Source organism: Sebastes fasciatus, chromosome 3 (assembly GCF_043250625.1).
Source record: "Sebastes fasciatus isolate fSebFas1 chromosome 3, fSebFas1.pri, whole genome shotgun sequence".
NCBI classification, from domain to species: Eukaryota; Metazoa; Chordata; class Actinopteri; order Perciformes; family Sebastidae; genus Sebastes; species Sebastes fasciatus.
The window spans coordinates 23,856,883-23,880,717 of record NC_133797.1 but is presented as its reverse complement, the minus strand read 5'-3'; the positions used below and the strand labels follow the sequence as shown (position 1 = coordinate 23,880,717).

General features: G+C 39.6%; 1 pseudogene; it reads left to right on the top strand.

Moving 5' to 3' along the window:
- Positions 1-23,835, top strand: part of LOC141764461 (protein ELFN1-like) — a 143,335-nt pseudogene that overhangs the window by 52,940 nt on the left and 66,560 nt on the right.

Sequence of the window (23,835 nt, the reverse complement as noted above, 5' to 3'; positions counted from 1 at the left end):
TTTAGGGCGTGGCTACCTTGTGATTGATAGATCGCTACCACGGCGTTGTCCGGTCTGGGAGTTGTCCATGTTTTCATCCTACAACTTTAACCCTTTCACAGTGTGTTTTCAGTTCATGAAAGTGAATTGTAACGTATTGGTTGACTAAAAATATCTTAATCAGCGTTCGGTTGTACTTTGCTCCACCGTCTGATGTCACTTCTGGTTGCAAAAAAAACAAGATGGTGACAGCCAAAATGCTGAACTCGAGGCTTCAAAACTGTAGTCCACAAACCAATGGGTGAAGTCATAGTGACTATGTCCACTTCTTAAATACGGTCTATAGCCGGATCGCACCGAAAGGAAATGAACGAGAGTCATTTTCCACCGTACTAAAAAGGGCAACTTTGTTGCTAATGTGATCTTTTTATTTACAACCATGGAAACCTTTCTTTTCCTGCAAAAGGCTTGAAAAATGCATCACCAAACAAACATCTACTGAGGGGGAAGTACACTGCCAACACCATTGTGCAGCTTAGACGATCAGTCAGCTGTAGCATTTGGAAAAGCTTAAAACCTTAACCTGAAAATATTAAAATTGGTGGTCAGGTTTGATAGTGATTGGTCCTTTTTTTTCCCCCAGAGTTTTTGGAGTGAGAGGAACAGCTGCCTCCGGAAGTATTCTTCACCACAGTAAGTCCTATCTTCTATCTTCTATCTTCTATCTCCTATCGTGTTTTTCAAATTAGTTCTCCAACATTCCTCAATATAGAAACACAGATTCTGTTCAATCTCTAGTTTCAAGTCTTCTTCAATACAGCATGATATTCATTCAGTAAATTATGGTCCCATTTAGAGTCAAATAGAAAGCAGGGTATGCTTTAGGGCGTGGCTACCTTGTGATGTACAGGTGGCTATCGCTGCGTTGTCCGGTCTTGGAGTTGTCCGTGTTTTCGTCTTACAACTTTAACCCTTTCACAGTGTGTTTTCAGTTCATGAAAGTTCATTATAACATTTTGGTCGCCTAAAAATGTCTTAGTCAGCTTTTCTGGTTGCAAAAAAACATGATGGTGACGGACAAAATGCCAAACTCGAGGCTTCAAAAAGATAATCCACAAACCAATGGATGATGACACTGTGACTATGTCCACTTCTTATATACAATCTATGATTCATTCTTGAGTCCAAGTGGACGTTAATGCCACATTTGAAGAAATTCCCTCAAGGTGTTCCTGAGATACCGTGATCACGAGAACGGATGGACGGAGGCATGAAAACGGTGAAAGACAGTAAATTCTCATTATTGATTAATAATCACAGTCCTTTTCCACCTAATTGCAATTAAATAAGCACAGATTAATGGTTTTATAGATGATCAGGTGAAGAAATTACTCAAATGTTAAGTTTTTTGAAGATCCAAAACAACATTTGAGTGCTTAAATATCATAGAAACACGTGTCTCTCTGTCTCATTTACACACAAATACACACACACACTCATCATAAAATAGGCCTTGACCTTCTGGCCAGTGGTCGTGTCGTACTAAGTAGGTTGAGAGCACAAACCTGACTCAGCTCTTTAACTATAGCTGTTTAGAGACACAAACACATTACGTGTACAGTGTGTGTGCGTATGGTGAGGGGGAGCCACTAGAATAACAGGTTCCACTTCCTCATTTGCCATATTGTTCAGAAGAAGATACTTAAAACCAGATGGATCTCTCTCTCTCACACACACACACACACACACACACACACACTCTGTCTTTTACAAATTGAGTATGCATATTTATAAGATGAATCGCTGAATTATTGAAAGGTTTGAAATGGAGCCTATGAAGGTGCAGCAGTATGTGTTGTGTGTGTGTGTGTGTGTTAGTGTGTATGTGTAAGTGTGTCTTTTAAAAAGCAAATGAGCCAAAAATCATGACATGCATCACTAGCTCTGCAGATATTGATGACTTTACCAAGTAAACGTGCATGGACACACACATATACACGTTTATGCGCTGCAGACCAACACTTACACACAGAATCCCTCAAACTCTCTTTCCACTGTGTGAGAACCTTTTTAGTGATTCATTGTTTTTTTAAACACTTCAGTCAAACTTTTTAACAATTTATGGTTTCCCTGACTCATATGCTCAGAGGCCATGTTCATAAAGTTTAGTGCTGATTGGAAAGACTTGTTAAATTAGAAATCAGCCAGTCCTCCGTTAACTCGAGTCTGGCTTCAGGATGTCATGACACTCCTTCAAATATCAGGGAAACCCTTTTTATCCTCCTGGACTAGTGAGTGAAGAGAATGATACGTAGATATATTGTCAAGTTACTCTCTCAGATTGAGCTGAAATCATTGATTGGCTTTAAAGCAACCAGTTTTAGGCTTTGTAAATGCAAATGTGTATGTGATTTTGCCTTTCCCGTAGACTGAAAGTGTCCTTAAGGCCTTTGCACACTAAGTTCGTATTTTTCGTCCAAAATTGTCGCACTATGTGTCGATCACGTTTACACACAGACTCCGAAACTTTCGTTTATCATTAAAGTTTTTGTTATCCACAAAGGCTACATACTGTAGAAACAGTTTGGGTGTGTTGCTTTAAGTACTGGTGTGAAGATAAAATACAATCCAGGAAGGATGTTTTGAGTGATGCATTGATGAGTTTGAAGGCTTATGAGACACTGCCCAGCAGTTTACTATTATGGAAAATTACCAACTCTAGAAAGTATTTTATCAGTGTTAATTTGATTAACGAAAACTATGATGAAATATGTTCATCAACGACCTTTTTTTCCATGACTTAGACGAGACATCACCGACGTCAGTAAACACTAACGGTGACGATATCAATCAATTTCGTTGACGAAAAAAGACGAGACTAAAATGTAGTTTAAAAATATAAAATCTTTGCCGAAATCTCTCTTTAGTTTTGTCACCTTCCACCTTCTCTTCCCCTTTCTGTCACTCTCTATCTCAAACACACACACACACACACAACGCACTGTGGCGGCGGCGCTCAGTCTGTCTCAGTCCTTGTTGTCTCACACCTCAAACCTGACAATTGTGCTACTATAATGCATAAAGTGGGCGGTTTGTGGGTCGGGTTCGGGTGGGTTTTACATGTTGGGTGGGCGGATTGGCTCTCAAGACAGACGTCAGTGCGACTGAATCATTAATGAGCGCAGTCAGGACTGTTGCTAAAATGTGACTTAAACTAATAAGCATGTTTGTTTTAAGACTAAATCTAAAATAGCTGTATTTTATCCTCTGTTTTGAGATATGTTGTGAAATAAATTGTAGATCTACCTTCTTCACGGTACATAGTAGCCTACCAGGAATGAATGCTTATACATGTTGGATTGGCCAATGCAGTATGTTGCCAGATGATGTTACATTGCTTTTGAGTCCAACTTGGCCCTGCAATTTATTTTAAATTAAAGTACTGTATGCACATATCTACTGTACTTGTCTTTTGTTAAGGGGGTGTTCATGTTGAAAGAAAAACAGGGAATGCTGAAGGCAAGAACACGATGCAAAGTCTTCTCTTTTAATAAAATATAATGGTTAATAAGAGACCAACATAAGTGCTAATTTCCCCTTTTACAGTCATTAGGAGGTATAAATGGTCACATGACTTGACCAGCCACCCCAGACCAGCCGTCCTATTCTTAGAATTTTAATGAATACAACCCAATTTTACATCTTCACATGAATCACCCGGCGCTCACACTCTTTTCACTATTAACACTCTGTGGTAGTCACTCTGTGTTAACTTGAGAGCGTACAAAAATAAAAGTTACTCATTTAAAATGCACATGACAACAAACCGCATCAATCCAATTTACATTTTCGGATGACAGACGTTTGCAAATTGTAGCCTCTGAAGGCTGCGAGCTGCACAGTTGTTGTTGTGTGTGCACTCAGAGTTATGAGACTGCACAGCTTGTACGTTTTGATGAAAAATGAACTGAATTCAGAGTCATTAGTACAGTATGTGGGCTGCTCCAAATTCCTCATACTGTATGATATTTTAGCCCGGGGCTTATATTAAAGCCCTCTTTACACTGGTAATCAACTCAAAAAGGCCTGTGCAGAACACGGCCATATTTCATCCTGATCTCCTCTGTCTTCTTCCATCCTCTCTACAACAAATCATCTCTCTCCCGAGAGGCCCTCTGTTGGTTTTTCAAAAAACAGAACATGTTTGAAGCACTTACATACAAGGTAAATGGATCACTGATGCAGAATAAGATGGGCTGTTGTGCTGTACTCAGTGGTTGCCATGACATTTGTAGCATCCAGCGATTGAACTCAGCCCTACAGATTGTTCTCTGTCGTGTATTTTAATACACAACAGCAGGATCTGAGGCTCAGGTTTCTCCTCTGAGGATCAGTTTTCAGAGATGTCACTGACCATTTGAAGAGGGGGAGACCGCTATTTGTTTTAGCAAAGGCTAAAGGTGAGGAAAAGAGACACAGAAGTAATTTTATTAGTTATTCTCAAAGGTCAGAAACATTTTTAGGTAGACACATATTTAAAAAAACAAATGAATACATTAACAGAGATTTTTGAACACTGCAGAATAAAAGTGTCTTCCCTAAAAAAAATTTATGATTGTGAATTAATTAATTTCGATTGGTCCGAAATGAACGTTTTGTTCATTTTTGTGGAAGATATCTGACGTTTGGTTCCCACTTTTCACAAGGTTTTTGAGCCAACAGTATAACAACTTTGGTATCAAGTGGTATCTCTGGGTCATCAGTGATCAAGTTGCCAGTTAGTGTGGCTTTGAACTGAGTTTGACGTCAAGTGCATGGCAACCACTTGTTGTGAAGTGGATGCAATGGAACGGGGGAGGGAAAATGCGACATCTAGTTGCTGAGTGTTATAAATGATATCAAAAGCACCTTTAAATTGAGTTTTGATGATTGATGGAGTTTAATTGAACGATACCGGACCATGAGACTGAAGCAGTTAAATTGAATCATTCATTTTATTATTTACACCTTTGTTTTTCCTGCTGTGACAAGTCAAAATTGTCTTCTACAGTATGTTGGACTTTAGCTGGATTTTCAAATGCAAACATGGCGTAAAATAGTTACTCCCAGTTCCCTGGCTGCTCTGAATGGACTTTATTAGCACTATCAACCAGGACAGGTGGCTGTTTGTGTGTGTTTTATGATATAAGCTCATTCATAAAATGTTTCCAGCTGAGTTTTATCTGTTATGTAGTCTTTTATCTCCGCTCAGATGTCTTGTTCGCCTCCACTTTCCTTCGCTTGACGTTTAAAAGAGCATAATGTAATTTATGACGGTTATCAACGATGACCAGCTGCAAGCCAGATACAGCAGCATCTACAGGTCTGTGTGAAATAAAACAGGTTGTTTGCTTTTTATGGCTTAAGAATGAAATATGATGTAACGCTCGTGGCTCGCATCTAACGCCCACTATTCTCCATCTTCCAAAAGTTTTCTGAGGATGTGTGTGCGTTTATCTGAAACTATGACAAAAGTGTGTTTTGGAAGCCAGAAATCTCATCTCAGCATCTCAGCATGCAAAGTAATCATTAAGTCATTGGTATCGATTGAAACCCCTGCAGATATATTAGGGTGATTTTATGCGACAATACAATCTTGATTAGTGCTCCTTCAACAACTACATACATTTTAGAATCATATTGCGGCCGACAGAAATGGAAATCCATGTCACTAATATCAGAGATCCCATATTGATTGGAATTGTTTTTTTGTTTCTTAGCTCCTTGCACTTTCAGAGCAGCGCCTACTAAATGAATCCCCGCTGTTTTTTATGTGAGGAAACAAACTCTGAAATATTAGTAAGATAATGCGAGTCGACAGATCCGGGAGAGACGTGAGCAGAGATCAGCATGAGGAACCAAGAACAAGTCTATAAACACTTTGGGGAATGAAGCCCTGGCTGTCTGTTCTGGATACGCGAGAGCCTTGTTCCATGTTTATAAGTTCAGAGTCAGACTAAAGTGATCAAAGAGTAACAGGTGGACTCTTAAATTGAAATTGGCCTTTTGATAAGCAGCTGAATAACAACGAGGGGCAAACAGCTTAGCACATCTCGCATGGCTCGCAGCTGGGACGACTTAATCATTTGATCAGTTGAACTCTTGGTTAATGTTGTGACGACAGTGTTCAGAATACAAAGCAAGACACTTAATACTAATATCTTCATTTATAATACGTCTAATAAAGTAATCGTTAGAAATTGTGTCATGAAATTTGTGTAGATGTATGATGAGACTGTTCTATGGGTTGGTTTTTATGGTGGTGTGGAGTGGTTGAAGAATTATCCAAATCTTTGAAGAAATGAAATACAACAATACTATTGTTGCCTTTAAATGGGGTAATTTCTACGTATTCACAAGAGTCTATATGAACGCCCCCCTGTTGTGGTATTCACAACATTGTAAGTAGGGCTGGGCAATATATCGCTATTATATTGCTATTGTGATATGAGTCGAGATATCATCTTAGATTTAGGATATCGTATTAACGTAATATGGCATGTTTTGTCTTTTCCTGGTTTTAAAGGCTGCATTACAGTTAAATGAAAACTGTTTCATTATTTGCCTTTACTCACTTAGTCATTATATCCACATTACTGATGATAATTTATCAAAATCTCATTGTGTAGCCTAAATATTTCGTGAAATATTGTAGTGGTCAACCCTACAATATTGTCACAATATCGATATTGAGGTACAGCATTTGGTCAACAATATTGTGATATAGTATTTGATTTTCTCAATATCCCCCAGCCCTACTCGTAAGTTGACGTTGTCAGAAATGGCGGAGGCCATGGAAGTTAATTTTTCTTTAGGTGATAAGTTAATACTGTATAATCAAATTTTAGTTGTATAGAATTCTTCTTTGTAACTTTATAATATGTCTGAGAAACATGCTGATATTCCCAACGGCCTCATCCATTTCTTCTGTCATTATGCCTTTGTATTTCCATTTCCGTCCTTTGTATTTAATGTTAATATTGCTGTTGCCTAGCAGCGGTAGTCTCACAACTTAACTTCTTTGACCGCCAAGCATATCGTGTACACGACTTCACCTGTCGTAACCACAAGTTCACGAGTTTAATTTGAAGGCAGCATATATTACCAGTAAAAGTCCCATTTTAAGATCACTTTTTTTGGCCACTTTGGCGGAACAAGTAGTGAACACAGCATTGACATATCATCAACCTTTAAGTTGATATGGTGAACTTGTTAGCAAACAGTTGCTTATATACACATCTAGCAGTTACGGAGCAACATTGGACAATGAACTAAAACTGCACAGAAACAAACAAAAGCTTTACTCTATAAGCACAGGAAAGTCGCTTTTCTCCTAACATAGAAATGTAGCTCGTGCAAACACTAAATAGAACAACAATCGGCCATTGAATGCAAAATTGTAACATTGGTGGTGGTTTGCTTCCCTGAACCCTTCCTGTCTTAAGTGCCCTTGAGCAAACACTAAACACCAATGGCTCCAAATGTATGAATTTATATGAATACAATTTAGATTGTTATTTTAGAGAAAAGTTATACCAATAATGTAAGAATGTAGATCCTACAGGGATTTTTACGCAGTAAGCATGGATTTGAATGTTTTTAGATGTCTTGGTTACATAACCACTGCTTCAACAACATGGCACTTAAACGTCTAAAAACCTCTTTTCAGTCACATTTATAACAGTTTGAAGTTTGAACCTACACATCCAGACATCTTTTGACCTGCAAGTAAACAAATGGATTCTGTGCCCATAGTGCTTATTATCTGTACCAATGACACATTTGTCTGGACAGGACTTGATGAAGATGAAGATGAAGATGAAGAAGTACTGAAAAAAAGAATCTAAATTACAGGCAGGTAGCTTCTCATATATTATTGACAGTTTCTTGTTCGGTCGCCTCTGTGTCTAGAATTTTCACTTTTCATGTGAAAAAGATTATTTGTTTTTTTCTAATTGTTATGGTTCATATTCATTTGCTGTTTTTCTACTGTGGACTTACAGAAACTCATTTACTGCAGTACTGGAGCCCTCGCTGCAACACAGCTGCAAATAAACTGCAGGGGGACATGAAGGCAGAGAACAGGTGGCGTTTAAATGCCTTTACAAAATGAGGATTTCAGGAGTAATATGGGGAGAGAGAGCGCAAATGTGTTTTTGCTGAAAATGCAGGCCCGAGGGTAGGACAGGGAGCATCTAAATCCTTTATAAGGGACTGTACAAAAATGATTGGGATGGGGAGGGGGGTTGAAGTTTATATTTCACTTTTTAAAAAGGCAAGACCCTCCCCAGCCTTATTAAGATGTTCTTGACTTATAAAACACACCTGCAACACCCTCCATCTGAGTTGGAACAACTTGTTTCACCATTACCAAGTAAAAGAGGCAAAACTAAAGAATTTGAGATTGTGTAATATAATGTAAACTTTTAATATATTAGTGGAATGATTTTCACAATAGCCACCAATACAATACGCACATTAGAAGTGGAACTAGCAATTTTCAGTTTTATGGCAAATATAACAACGTTGTGAATATTCCAACTGCACCCTGTTTTAGAGTAAAGAGTGGCTGGATGGGACAATAAAATCAACCAATATTCATTCACTTATGTTGAGGTCAGAGGTCAAGGGACCTCTTTGAAAATGGCCATGCCAGTTTTTCATCGGCAAAATTTAGCGCAAGTTTGGAGCGTTATTTATCCTCCTTCGCGACAAGCTAGTATGACATGGTTGGTACCAATGGATTCCTTAGGTTTTCACTCTAGCTTTAAAACTGAGCCCACTGCAACCTAAAAATCGCAAGTTACATTAATGCGTTAAAGAAATTTGTAACGCTAAAAAAATTTGCATTTACGCTTTATTATTGCTTTAACTTTGACAGCAGATAGTTTTGAGGGAGGTGTATTTTCTCCCGGATTACGATCGCAATTTTAAACACATGGTTAACGCTCTTAATTGAAACAAAACAAAAATGCAACAAAACTACTGAGTTATATTTAGTAAAAACATCATGGTTTGGCTTATTTAAGTTATGTAAATTTAAATAAGTAAATATTGACTTTTAGTTTCAGATGGGACACGAACAGCTGTCTCCTGGGTGAAAGTCCTGTCTTGACCCACCTGGCTACCCCGACCTCTTCCATGTGCAGACTTCCGCGGAGTATGATTAGAAATGTATTTGTGATGCGTCAAATACAAACGTAGTCAGAGAGAAAATACATTTCCCTTGAAACATAATTGACCTGCTGATAGGGGCGTAAGGTAAAAAACGTTCTGTTGCTGCTGGAAACATTCAACATTCAATCCCTGATATCAGTAACTCATGAATATCCATATTCTTTGTTTCTCATAACTGCACTATTCGACTGATTAGCTAGTTGACTGTAATGGGAAAAATTCAGCCCTTAAACAGTGACGGGATTGTTGTACTCTGGGTATGTTGAAGTGCAACCACTAAACAACACTAAATCCACCATTTCTTATTTTTTTTTAATTCATTTTGCAAGGGAAGGCTAAGATATAAATTTAGGATCAGTACAAGTTAAGAGACCCTCCCCTGCTTTCCCCAAAAATCAGACTACAAAATGCAAAAATTAAAAATACATTACTCCCCCTCCTTCCCGACCTCTCATCCACCCCTTAATAATTTGTGTACAGTCCCTAAGAGGAAAGTGACTCTGTGAGAACAAAAAGCAAAGAGAGACTGAGAAGATGGAATATCGGATGCACTCACTGGAGGTCGTTTTTTTTTAGATTGACTTTTTCTCGCTGTTGCTGCCTTGAAGCTTTGTAGAATTTACACATCTACTGAAAAAACCAAGGCAACATTCCTGCTTAATACCACTCTGTATCTTACCTTTCAAAATGTGATCGCACCGCATGAATCATGCAGCATGGATAGTAACTTACAGAACAACAGCTGGCCCTTTATGATTCCCCACAGAGGCTTTTAAGACATGTTCAAGGATGTTTGGTTAAAGGTTTCTGAGATGTTTCTGCAAACTGAGATGGAGGAAATAAATCCAAAGTACCTTTCTGCCTTCTCCATCTTCTCCTCTCTCTGTCTTCTGTCACCCGATTCGACAATTGGCAGGCCATTAAATAGGCACTATCAGTTGCTATAAGCACCGTAGATGTGGGGCATTAGGGGCCTACTATGCCTACTACGCTGCAAAGTGAAAATAAAACTAAATTTGACATCACCTTTTGAACAGAAACAAAAAGGCTTCTTTAGGTTTAGGCAACAAAACTACAACTTCTTTAGGTTTAGGAAAAAAGAAAACCAGTTAGGTTTAGGCAATAAAACTAAAACTTCTTTAGGTTTAGGCAAAAAAAAAAAAAAAAACACTTAGTGAAATTTAGGGAAAAACATTGTGTTTTGGGCTAAAATAACTTTGAACACAAGGGCAACTACACATTGTTGGTTTCACATGGGATGCGAACGGCCTCCTGGGTGAAAGCCCTGTGTTTTGTGTCCCAACCATCACCACGACCTCTACCCGTTATTTCACGCTGTCTATACTACAGTGCCTGACTTCTGCTTTTGCTCCTGTCATAATTACTAAGGTCGCTAGAGGTCGCTGTCGTGTTCTTTTATACCTTCTTTCTGTGATCTATCATCTGAATAGATGATAAAACCTACTAGTGGGTGTAGTAGGCCCACACCTATGGGGCTTATAGCAACAGATAACGCCTATTTAATAGCCTGACTGCCTCTGTCATGTTTCCACTAGTGCTACAAATCATTACAGCCATGCAATGTTCCTATTATGTCTGTCTATTAAATCAGTGAAGTGTGTGTGTTTGTCTAATTGTTTCTTTCACATCTAATCGTACACCAGCCCGCTTCCTCTATTAGAGATACAGTATATCAAAGGAGCCTCTGTATCTGTGTGTGTCACAGTGGGTGTTGTGCTGTTAAGAGTTTAGCCATGAGTCCTGTCAAAACCTTGAGTAAACACACACAGAAGCTCATTTGCAGAGGACGCTCGACAACGAAAAGACAAGAAAAACAAGGCGTGGAACAGAAACAGATGTTATACATTGCAACTGTTCGTTGTGTGTGTGTGTGAATCCTTTGTGTTTGTGTGAATCCTCTGTGTTCCGGCCTTATTTAGGCTCATTTACAGTAAACAGATGAGTTAGAAATTCTGTTTATCTGGTGTCAGGGTGGGTGGCGGGGGTAGTTGGAGACGTGGGAAAGACAGAGAGAAGAGGCAGAGCAGCTCCTTGCATACAATGATCTATTTATCAATTCCCCATCCTGTTTCTCTCCTCTCCACCCATTCTCTCCTCTCCTCCTCCTATTTCTCCTCCTCTCTTGACTGGCCTACTTGCTTATCCTCTTCAGAGCACTTTAAATTCAACTTAACAACACTTTTTTTTGGCTGCTGCATCATTCCTCTCCTCTGTTTCCCTTCATTTAATTTCTGTTCGATTGCTCATCCTCCCTGGTACAAATAAGATACAGTAGAGACAATTGGCTGCCTCTATCTCGTTCCCGTTATTACTCTGCCCGAACTTGTGAGTAAATGTGTTTGTGTGTGCAGAGAAGGAAAGAAAGAAGCAACGAGGACAATGCAGAGGGCCGTAATAGCCGTGGAGTTGTTGTTCTCAACAGTACACTGCTGCAATGCTTTAATTAATGTCTAAATATAGAGTCTTAAATAAATGCTTAGAGGCTGATTTGAAGAAATGCATGCCAATTTCCTGTAGGCATATTGCTTAATTAAAAATGTTATTTTCTGAATTTAAGATTATGTCAGTCTGTAAAATTGAACCAGAAACAAGAGAGAGAGAGAGAACGTGAGGAAGGAGACGAGAGAATAGAAGTAGGACGTCTCATCTAAAGTGTGAACTTTTGGTCGTAAACCAAATTATTGGACAAACTGAAATGTTGACTTGATGATTGGGAGAGAGCTGAAAAGTTAATAGATGACATCATGGTGATTACGTGAACTTCTTATATACAGTCTATGGGATCAACCAATAGAACGCCAAAAAACAACAAACCGCTACTCAGTCGTCTCCCCAAGCTTTTTCCTACTGAAGACTGAAATATTTAACAAAACTGTGCATATTTCGAATTTAAAAAAAGGCTCTGGCCACTGTAGTTTTTAGCTAACATCTCTCAAACTGCAGTACTCTCAGTACTGCACGGTGGTGCAGTGGTTAGCACTGTCGCCTCACAGCAATAGGGTCGCAGGTTCAAATACCTTTCTGTGTGGAGTTTGCATGTTATCCCCGTGTTAGCGTGGGTTTTCTCCGGGTTCTCCGGTTTCCTCCCACAGTCCAAAGACATACAGGTTAATTGTTGACTCTAAATTGCCCGTAGGTGTGAATGTGAGCGTGAATGGTTGTCTGTCTCTGTGTGTCAGTCCTGTGACAGTCTGGTGACCTGTCCAGGGTAATCCCGCCTTCGCACAATGTCAGCTGGGATCCTCTCCAGCCTCCCCCCATTGCATCGTGTTCATGGTAGCATGTAGCTTATTTGGGGTGGATAGTATTTTGTTTTGTTTTTGCCCTCAACCAATCAGTAGTGATTGTCATTTCCATCCAGCCAGCACCATTTTCTGTCGACATGGAAGCTGTGGTAGAAGTTGAGTGTTTCATGACACTCTTGTTGGGATTTCCGTTGGCCATTTTTCTGTCACTATTTTTTTGTTGCTGTAACTAGGTAGCTATCAAGCTCTGCAGAAGAGTGACATTGGCATTCTTAATCCTGCCAAATAGCTCTGATTTGGTTGCCTCTTTCTCCAAACGGAGGAAACGACAGTCAATGGGCACAACACCAGACCTATTGTGTATGAAACGCTGAGATGTGGGCAGCCATTCATAGGTCATGTTCATCGTAATGAATCATCATGTCACCCGGTGCAATGATGCTCATTGATGTGTTTTTACTAGTTTTGGGACAACAGTGGAGCTTTATGGCACAGGGGAACAAGATATAACAGGCTTACAGACAGTACTTGTTAGTGGGATCATGTCATTATTGGTTTGGGTCTTTTTCATGGGATTTGTTGACAGTAATGAAATCTAAAATATCACCAGTCGCATCCTTTAATGAGAGAGAGAAGCGGCAACGGGGAAATGTTGTGTCTGATGCAAGAGGATCAAATGGTGAACAACTACGAATCATCACAACAGACAGAGAGTATGTGTGTGTGTGTGTGTGTGTGAGTGAGAGAGAGAGAGAGACATGACCAATCTGTGTTTCTTCATTTTCTGCCAGAATTGTACATCCTTCCCACAGTGGGTTTTGTTTTTGTATGAACAAACAGTAATCAGAGCAGGAAAACCCAGTGGGGGGCAGGTAGGGAGCTAGAGAGAGGGTGAAGTCATTACTGTGTATGTGTTTTCCAGAGAGAGAGAAAGAGAGAGAGGAGGGGGGAGATTACACTGAAGGGATAACTCAAAGCTGATTGAAGGCCGTGGCCAGGCCGGATCATGTGACTGGCTCATGTTGATATTATGGTGTCATCAAGATCATAGTTGGTTTCTCTCTAACACCCTACAATCAGCAAAGCTGCTAAAACGCATGTGATCAAGTGTATATTTAGCAACGCTACACTGCTGCTTTCAGCCTTCATTTGCACCAAATTCTCCATGCGAGAGAATAAACACGGTGGATTTAGGCACTTAAAGTGATTTGTAGAATCCTTGTTTATTATCAAATCTTATTACAGATCCCGGGAAAGTCTCAGGGACAAATAGCTCATTAGTTTTTGCAATTTTGTAATTTGTATTTTCCATTATGAGCACATTTACATCTGGTATTACCATGTGATCTGGAACTGGAAATCTTATCCGGATAAGGAATTACACGTTATGGTAGGTGTTGAGAGTGGGCTGAATGCATTGCTGTCTGTAGTAGGACATTTGAGTTTTTTAATAGGGGGGACAGACCTGGTTTGTTATGTTCATCCGCAACTAGAGAACGCCATCGGTTCTGTATTATTTAGAATATTGTAGATCCAAGATGAAACTGACTGAAGCGCGGGAGTCAGAGAAAAATTTGCAATAAAGTGGTTGCTAACAAGTGGCTAAATGAGACAACTAAACATCATCACTTCAGCACCACGGACAGCGGCATGGATTTATCAACACAGCACAGTTAGATATTTCAGAGCCATGGTCGGGTCAAACCTCAGTCAGATAAAGGATCAGCGAGTCAGGCAGACTAGACTTTCAACTAATCAACCCCTCTGCCCTGTACTCTCTGTGCTACTAGGGGATGAAAAGGGGTGATGGCAGGTTAACAAGGGGCATGCATTTTGGTCATTATGCTAACAAGGGGGACGGCCTTCAAATCCGCCTACAGGCTGTCTGAATGGAACTGGAATGGTTGGACAATTCTGCAGATAGTCTGCCTCAATTTGTCATTGGCCAGGTGTAAAACACAGCCTGTGCAGTTTGGTCATATTCTAAAGAGAAGAAAATCCACCCAATAAGTTGAAAGACAACTTAATACCTCCACCTCTTCCTGCTACAGCATCTCAAACAAGCCTGGCAAAAAGCTACAGACAAACTCTTCCTTAGCAAAGGTAGAAAAAGACGAACCTTTGACTTGGGATCTGATGCTTTTGTTTACAAGTTTGATTAAAATTAGGGCTGTCAATAGATTAAAATATACCCATAGAACCCATTTAATTCACATATCTCGAGGTCAGAGGTCAAGGGACCCCTTTGAAAATGGCCATGACAGTTTGTTGTTTTTCCTCCCCAAAATGTAGCACTTACCATCCTTCATACTGGATGTTAATATTTTTCTCCATTGTTGTCGGAGGTCATTTGAAAACGTTGGTAAAGAAATTGAAAAATGATTCAGAATGTGAGAAATACATTGTGAAATATTGAGAATTGTGTGCTCATTGATAAACTGTTCCACATACTATACAACAACATCACTATACTACATAGAATACTTTAATGGGAGGAAAAACAAACAAATGCAAACAAATTATTAGGGGTGTAACGAGACATCGATGTGATCTATTCAATGATCAATGATCCAATATATTGACGCAAAGTGAAAATATTGATACATATCATCATCATCATCATTAAGATGCGCCTTTATTTAGAAATTCCCACTTTACATTAATTATTTTTAATCAAATTAATAGATTGTTTTTCATTAAAATGTCTGGAAGTGATCAGTAATACAATTGTCAAATCATATTTTAGTTACTTTTTGTAAGTTGATAGAAATGTAACTAATGAACTGTAGCTTTAAAACGGAGCCCGCTACAACCTACAACTTGCAAGTTGCGTTAATGTGTTAAAGAAATTAGTGGCGTTAAAACGACTTTGCGTCAATGCGTTATCGCGTTAACGTTGACAGCCCTAATTGAGATCCAATCACAATGCCAGCAGAATACAGAAAACAAGAATGCTTATCAGTACCAAGCAGAAATATACTGGCCTGTAACCATATGTCATTATCCAGATTGAGATAGAGATTGCATGTTTAACCAAGTAAACCATACACGTTACAGGTTGTTGTGGCTGCTGGTCAGTTAGGGAGTGTGTTTTGGTATCAAGGTTCCTGCTTTACAAATACTGAATTCATTGCTTCATGTTAAAGTAATTTTCAAATTTGTCCTCTCCTCTCTGTGATGCTACATTGCATCCTGGTTCAATAATGCTGTCAAATTTCAGCTGCTGTCAGTTAGGTGTCCATACTGAATACCACTGTGAGCTCTTCCATTCGATGCAAGTGAAGCTTCTACGACAGACGAATACAAGATGTTTCTGTCTTGGTGCAATTTCCCGGCAGACTCACAGGTTCACCTTTTTTTCAACCCCACTAATTTGCACAGTCAGCCGATACACTGATGCACTATGCACTGAAATGTAGAAAACCACAGCATTGTTCTCATGGACTACTTACAGTTAGTGATCGCTCTGCTCAATATTTAATTATTACCTAATCAAAATCAGTGGCATCACATCCATTTTTGGCGCAGTTTTGTTGGACAGAAGGATAATGTGAGCTTAGCTTAAGTTAATGCAGTGCAAAATAAGAAGTTAGAGTTGTCAGGGCACAGACAATGTAATCTAAATGAGCCCCTTGGATTTAATGCAATATTGATTTCATTTGGATGGACATAAATGGATATACTTAGATTTTGCCTCTTTAACAATTTTGTGTTGTCTTTAACATCCCATTAAGATGTTAATTTGTGCACAACATTAAGTCGGGAGTACGGTTGGGTATCAAACCTCAATACTTTCACTACTTTAACACATTTAGTTTTTATGAAATCTATGAAAAGTACGAAAAGCTTTTTAACTTATTCAGTGATCAGATCAACGTCCCGAAATGAGCAGTTGTCCCGAATCTCGAATCCTTTCCTGTTTGTCCCAAAAATTAGATTTAAACACAAGTTTTAGTTCGTTTTTCAATAAAACTAAAGTTTAAACTAAAGTACTGCTCATTGTGAAACATTATTTTGGTATTACCCACAGATGGGCACTGTTATGTCCGTAGCCTACATGAGCTATGACTGTTGTAGTTTTTTTAGCCGTGTACAGTAGTGCCGTGAATTGATGAACAACTATGCATAGCGGCGAAGCATAGCTATGATGTTGTTGAATTAAAACATTTACAGACTCACGTGACTCACGGAACTGGCGATACACACGAGTCATGTGACTAAAGACTGGCGAAATAAGTCAACGTTAACTTTTAGTTTCTCATGAGACACGAACAACAGTCTCATGGTTGAAAGTCTTGTTTGTTTGACCCATCCACAACTCCTCCTGCCTAATACTACGTCACTTGCTCCGACCGTCTGCTGGGTTCACATTGGAGTTAGTGCGTCAGTCTCCGATGCTCAGGGGCGATGTCCAATCCACGGTATTTGACGAGTTGGGAGTTGAGAGCGGGTTGCCCATTCTCATCTGGTCACCCAAAATCAAAATGTGGCTTATTTATGCAAAGTTCTTGTAACTGTTTTATATTTATACAACATTTATAAAACTCCAGAGCACAAACTTGTATTTGGACTTTTCCCTTGAGACTTACCAGGCTCTGAAACTCATAAATAACAAATAATCCTGACACGATGACACCTCAAATAAGTCATTCGGGTGTGGAGGGGGGACTAATGTTCTCTCAAAACAGGACGCCCATGCTGCTGAATTAACCTGGGAAAAGGGTGAACGTGACGCACCGAAACACAGTTTATTTATGGTGTTGTGTGTGTGTGTGTGTGTGTGTGTTTGGGAAGGTCCCAGCAGTATGAGCTACTGCAGCTATATGGTTGTCTTTTGGGAAAGGAGGGTGTTGAGATAGGGAGAAAAATAGAGAAAGGGTAGCGGGGTGACAGAGGGAGAGGTTGGTGTGTTTTCAGCTGATCCACTTCCTCCCTGATGTTGGCGCTCATTTGTCTTGGCTGGAAACTGAGTGCAAGGCTGGAATACTGATGACTGTTACTCCGCACCCCCCCTCCTCCATCTCCTCCTCTCTTTCTACCTCTCTCTCATCTTCACCCCCTCCATTTATCCTCTCTACACATACTCTACATTCTGTCTGCTCAACTGATTTCCTGCCTCCTGTCTCTCTCCCCCTTTTTACCCTCCTCATCTCGGCTCTCTCTCGATGCAGCTGCACTTCGCCGACCCAAATTTCCCTTCCACCCCTCCTCTCCTCTCCTTCTATCCATCTCTCCATCTGACCTCGCTCTACCTCTCCCGCTGCTCAGTCTATCACTTACTGGCTACATTATCCGGCTACATTCCTCCTCCCTCTTGCCATTTTTCGCCCTGCGTTCCTACCCAATTCCTCCTCTCATCTCGCCTTCAGCATTCCCCCTGCCCTCCCCGCGCGCCTCGCTTGTCTTTTCTGCTTTGGCTTTCTGCTTTCTCTCATTTAGCGTCGGCCTCCTGTCCTCCTGGCTCGGTCTGCCTCCCGTCACCCTTCTGTTTCTATTTCTTTCTCTCTGTCTCTTTCTGGCTTATGTGAATTAGTTCCTGGTCTATGTGGGTCACGGGGGTGATGAGACGTGAAATCAGAGGTGTGTATATGTGTGTGTTCCTGTGACAGAGAGCGAGGGAGAGTGGCCGAGGGAAACAGGACGGAGAGTTACAGGGAGAGAAACAAAAAAAGACTCTGCAGGTGACTTCCAGTCTGCTCTGGAGAGATGTGTACGATGTCTTCAAATGCTCTGTGGACAAAGTGTACACCTACCATCCTCCTACCTAAAACTGTGTAGTTTGGTACTGGAAGTGAGTGTGGATGGCAGGGCTTGGTATCTGCCTTGAACTCGCAGCTCTTGCCTTTTTAAGTGCTTATTAATAATATTTAGAACGTAACATTATCAGCCTGTTGTCACATAATGTTCTTGTGGTGGAGGAGCGTAGTACTCACATAATGAATCTTGAATTTCCCTCGGGATCAATAAAGTTACTATCTATCTATCTATCTTTGTCTCAGTGGCGGCTGGTAATTCAAAAAATTGGGGAGGACAGGAAGAGAAAACCTACCCACGGCTTCATGTTATTTTACACTAGTTGCCTACTCTACTTTTTTTGTTTTTGTTTTTTTTACTTAACAAAAGAATACAGATTCAGTATACAGGGGATAGTAAACAAATGGAACAATAACAAAAGAGCCAGGGGTATATCACACTAGACAAAAATATTATAAATACAGATATTAAAGGAACGGTGTGTAACATTTAGGGGGAACTACTGTCAGAAATGGAATGTATTATTAATATATATGTTTTCTTTTTTGTATAATCACCTGATAATAAGAATTGCACACACACAAACACACACATACACACACACACACACACACACACATTCTTCAACCTGCTTTTATCCCCTTGTATTGTCTTAGTTTTGTTATTATTATTATTTGTCTGTCTCTGTATAATATATTTTTGTCTTTTTTATATATGTCCCTGCACATGTCTTCACTTGTTTTGTAATCACTTTATAACACAATAAATAATAAAATAAAAAAAAGTATTGTTTTTTTCGTTACCTTAGAATGAAACGTTTATGTGTACATACGGAGCGGGTCCTCTCCGTGGAGTACGACGAGTTGCACGGCCATGTTTCAACAGTAGCCCAGAACGGGCAAACCAAACTTTGTTAACTTTTCCTGCTTGGGCCGGAATCGATAACGTTACTCGTTTCCGTCGCCGCCGCTCTCTCTCTCTCTTGCTTCATCACTCACTTCCCAAGAACACACACACTCTACGCACTGGCTCTGCTCCAAATGATCAACGCTACCCTTACAACAACTGGCTCTAGATAGGGCCATTTGTGTTTTTGCATTGGCCACCGTGGCTCTCCAACACGCTTGGCACATTGAAGAGTCTTCAGTTGGCTGCAATCTCCTCACCTCACCGCTAGATACCAGCAAATTCAACAAACTGCACCTTTAAGGTTCTTGATAGCCTTCTTGTTAGTCGAGTTAGAGAGTAGTTTCACATATTGCTCAACATCCTTCAGGAAAAAAACGAAATTATTTTTTTCGGGTCCTCTATAGACCAGCCTTCTCTGATTTGTCTTAACTTAAGGTCTAAATAGCCCAAATTGGACAGCTATTTTTCTATTTGGGACTTTGATCCCAAAACTTCTGATTTAGATTTTGGAGACTTTGATACAAATCCAATTTGGACGTTTTGAATATTAGAACTTATTTTGAATTTACATTATCATCATTTAACCCATTTAATGTTTAAGTGTGTTAATGTGTAAGTTTTTGAGTTGTGTCATTTTGAGCACCTATAAAGGAAGGTCTTAAAGGGGACATATCATGTTAATTTTTAAGTTCATATGTGTATTTTGGGTTTCTACTAGAACACGTTTCCATGCTTTAATGTTTTTTTCCTCATACTGTCATACCAGCCCGTGGGCTGTGCTTGGTTTTGGCTCAACATGGCGGGTGGATCACACACGCTATCATTTTACAACTAAACAGTACACTAAAATATGTTTCTGATGGGACTGACTTGAATGCTTCAAAGCTTCCACCATTGCCATGGTAATCGATCTCCAAATCATATGACTACTGTCAGGATATAGTGACGGTGTTATGTAAATGACTTTTTATCATATATGCTCAAAGTTACCAACTGCAGCTTTAATGACCAAACTCACCACTAGTCACTGTTGCATACAAAATCCTCTCTGGAATTTCACAGGACACACAAAATAAAACATATTTATGGAGGGCAGTGGGGTCAGCTTGAGGGCACACCTTTTAAATGACCAATGTTTCTGCTCTGTGGTGCAGCAGGAAGTAGCGTGATGTTATTTTATCTTATACATTAGTTTCTTTAAGCAGGACCACAGTCTTCTCCGAACCTTAACCAAGTAGATTGATGTGTCTTACAGATGCGGCTGATGCCCGGCTCTGTCCTATTTTGCGAGGGCGCGTTACATTATCAGCCTGTTGTCACATAATGTTCTTGTGGTGGAGGAGCGCAGTCCTCACATAATGCATCATGGTCATTCCAAACAAATGTTAAGAATGATGATAATGAGTACTTCATTCTGAATAAGTAAGTACACTTTGTGAGTTGTATAGATATTAGAAACCTTACATAAGCTTAACCTTTTATGTAAATTAGTCAGTCCATTTATAATTCTATTCATTTTGACATGATTGTTGGCAAAACAGTGGAAACTATGACAAAAGAATCTTATACATTATATATCCAGATCCTTGTTTTTTTTTAGTTGCAGTATGTAAAATTAACCCTATCTTGCTGCAAGGTGAGCTGTTCTTCTCCAGCATTACCATGAGGTGTATCCTGAATTGAAAAAAAAGATGTGAAGTGCACGGTTGCATATATTGGTATTGCTTCTCTGTGGCCGTTTCATATTGAGGACAATGGGAAGTGAACTGCATTTCATCCTCAGTGTCACCTAAATTGCCTCCTTTCCACCGTCTGTGCTCCCTTGGTGACCAGGTTTTTGATGGCGCGCGCTCTCTCTCTCTCACTGCTCGGTAAAAAACGACATGATTTATGAAATATGTCATCAGAGTTAGCACAGAGTAGCAGAGCATCTCACCCCACACTGAGTGACTTCAATTTATCACTTGATGACCTGGGAACTGTGGTGTTCGACCATATAAGTAGCATTGTTTGTTGTGTGTTTCCATTCATTTGAGCTTTTGTGGCATGAACTGACTGGTTGATTGATTCCTTCATGGACTGATAGATTGACTGAATATGACTTGGTTGCCAGATTTTCCTTTTAAAACTCCCTGTCACCAGCTGGCTGTTTGTGTGAAGCAAACTCAACAAAACCAAGCAAAGTTTGCTTTCAACATGACGTTAACTATCCGAGGAGAGCTTTTCGCTTTACCCAGGATGATCTGTTGTCGCTCTGATGAGGTTTGTCAGCAAGCTGTCTTTCAGCTCCGAGTCTTCTTCTCATTTCTCTTCCTCAGCGAAGAGGCAAGGAGCAGAAGGTTGTCTCTCTCAGAGCTCATTTTTACAATTTCTAAATTTAATGAGCATCTGCAGCGGAGCAGTTGATGGATTGCTGATGAGCAAGAGCTCGTTTGTTTTGATCATTCGCTATCTGGAGTACTTCAGAAGTTGGAAGAGTTGATAAATTTTCTATGCGATGGAGTGGCAAGGGCCGCTCCTGAAATGTCGAATCAAAGTTAGTCACAGAAAGTAAAACCTTAATTCATGCTAAATGCAGGAATTAAGTAAAACAGACGGAGGAGCTCATAAAGGCCAAGAGGTCACAAGGAACTCTGGGCGTCGACTCATAGAAGTCAGATAAACTAGCTGCAGTTCTTGACTCATTCAACAAAGTTTGTTGCTGTGAATTAAACTTTTATTTTGTGCCAGTTTTCTTTTTGTATTGAACGCACGGCAGGAAGTGCTGCTGCTGGTTTACATAGTACAAATCTTTTATTTTGTTAGATCCACTGTAAGAAAAGTTGTGTAACATCCCAGCTGAATAAAGGAAAGCCTTGACTGATATTTATTTGTCCTCTCTGCATTTCATAAATCCAACGTAAAAGCTTGAACAGAAAAGTTGACGAACAGACGGCAAGAAAATCAATTACAACTCTGTTGGATCGTAACTCTGTTATATTAATTGGCAAAAAGTTAGCTAACTTGACACAAACAAATAACCTCAAATCCTTACAAACATAAATTCTAGATCTGTCAATTGTATAAAATATTTAATCGCGATAAATTGCATGATTGTCCATAGCTAATCGTGATTAATCGCAAATTAATTCCACATTTTTGTTCAAAATGTACCTTAAAGGGAGATTTGTCAAGTATTTAATAATCTTATCAACATGGGAGTGGACAAATATACTTGCTGTATACAAATGTATGTATATATTTATTACTGGAAATCAATGAACAACACAATGACAAATATTGTCCAGAAACCCTCACAGGTACTGCATTTAGCATAAAAAATATGCTCAAATCATAAATTGGCAAACTCAAGCCCAACAGGCAACAGCAGCTGTCAGTGTGTCAGTGTGCTGACTTGACTCTGACTTGCCCCAAAACTGCATGTGATTATCATAAAGTGGGCATGTCTGTAAAGGGGAGACTCGTGGGTACCCATAGAAACCCATTTTCATTCATATATCTTGAGGTCAGAGGTCAAGGGACCCCTTTGAAAATGGCCATGCCAGTTTTTCCTCGCCAAAATTTAGTGCAAATTTGGAGCGTTATTTAGCCTCTTTTGCAACAAGCTAGTATGGCATGGTTGGTAGAAATGGATTCCTTATGTTTTCTAGTTTCATATGATACCAGTATCTTTTTCTATAGCTTAAAAACTGAAACTCAACCAAAAAATCGCAAGTTGCGTTAATGCCTGGAAGAAATTAGTGGCGTTAAAATGAATTTGTGTTAACGTGTTATTGCTTTAACTTTGACAGCTCCTTAAAGGTGGGGTTGGTAGTGCTGTTCAAATAATTTTTTTGTTATATTAGTTGAAATTGTCATTACAGCCTGACGGCAATCAATAAATCAAATACTCTGACAAAAAAAGAAAACAATCTGGGATCTGTGGCTGTTGCAGGACTGTAATAAACCTGTCTGACTGTCTGTCTACCTGCCTGCCTGTCATCCTGCGTGCACTCTGCCCGTGTTCTCATTGCACGTCACCGGAGTCTTCCACAAGCTGCTACCTCGACAGCTTTTAACAATAGCCATGTTAGTTGTTTACTTTCGTAAGTGGCTTTAGAGGGAGGCCTGAAGGGACGGACTGTCAGTGTTGCTGACTTGGTGACTTTTTGAGCTAGTGCTGCTAGCTACTTTCATTAGAAAAGAGTTGGCAGCACTAGGCTGGGTTTTTCAGTTGAATTATTTAAAAACTTTGTGCACTCCTGTTACTCAGCATTACCGACCCGACCTTTAACAACACAACCTTTACACACTAACTCCACCGTGTATTGGGGTCATTTAATTTGTGACATGTTGAATACCAGTGTTATTGCTGTGTATTATTTTCATTATTTATTTCCACTTTCACCCACAAAGTTTTGTATCTTTAGTTCTACTTCAGTTGTACTTCTCACGAATTCCTTATTTGTGCATTTTCTTTTATAAACTGTTTTTATTTCATGGCACTTTTTCAGCCGTTAAGCCTGTGGGAGTGTTTGCAGAGGCTGTTTGGTGTGTAAAGCCTAAAAATTGCATTTCGTTTGCTGATGTGTTTGTCAGTTAATCTGGACAAATTCATTATGAGAGGAGTCTAAATTCTCCCACAGAACAGAAATAATCAAAAGACTAAAACGGAAAAGAGGTCACATTCATTTTCGAAATGATTTCAATCAGCAGAGGTAAACATTTTGTT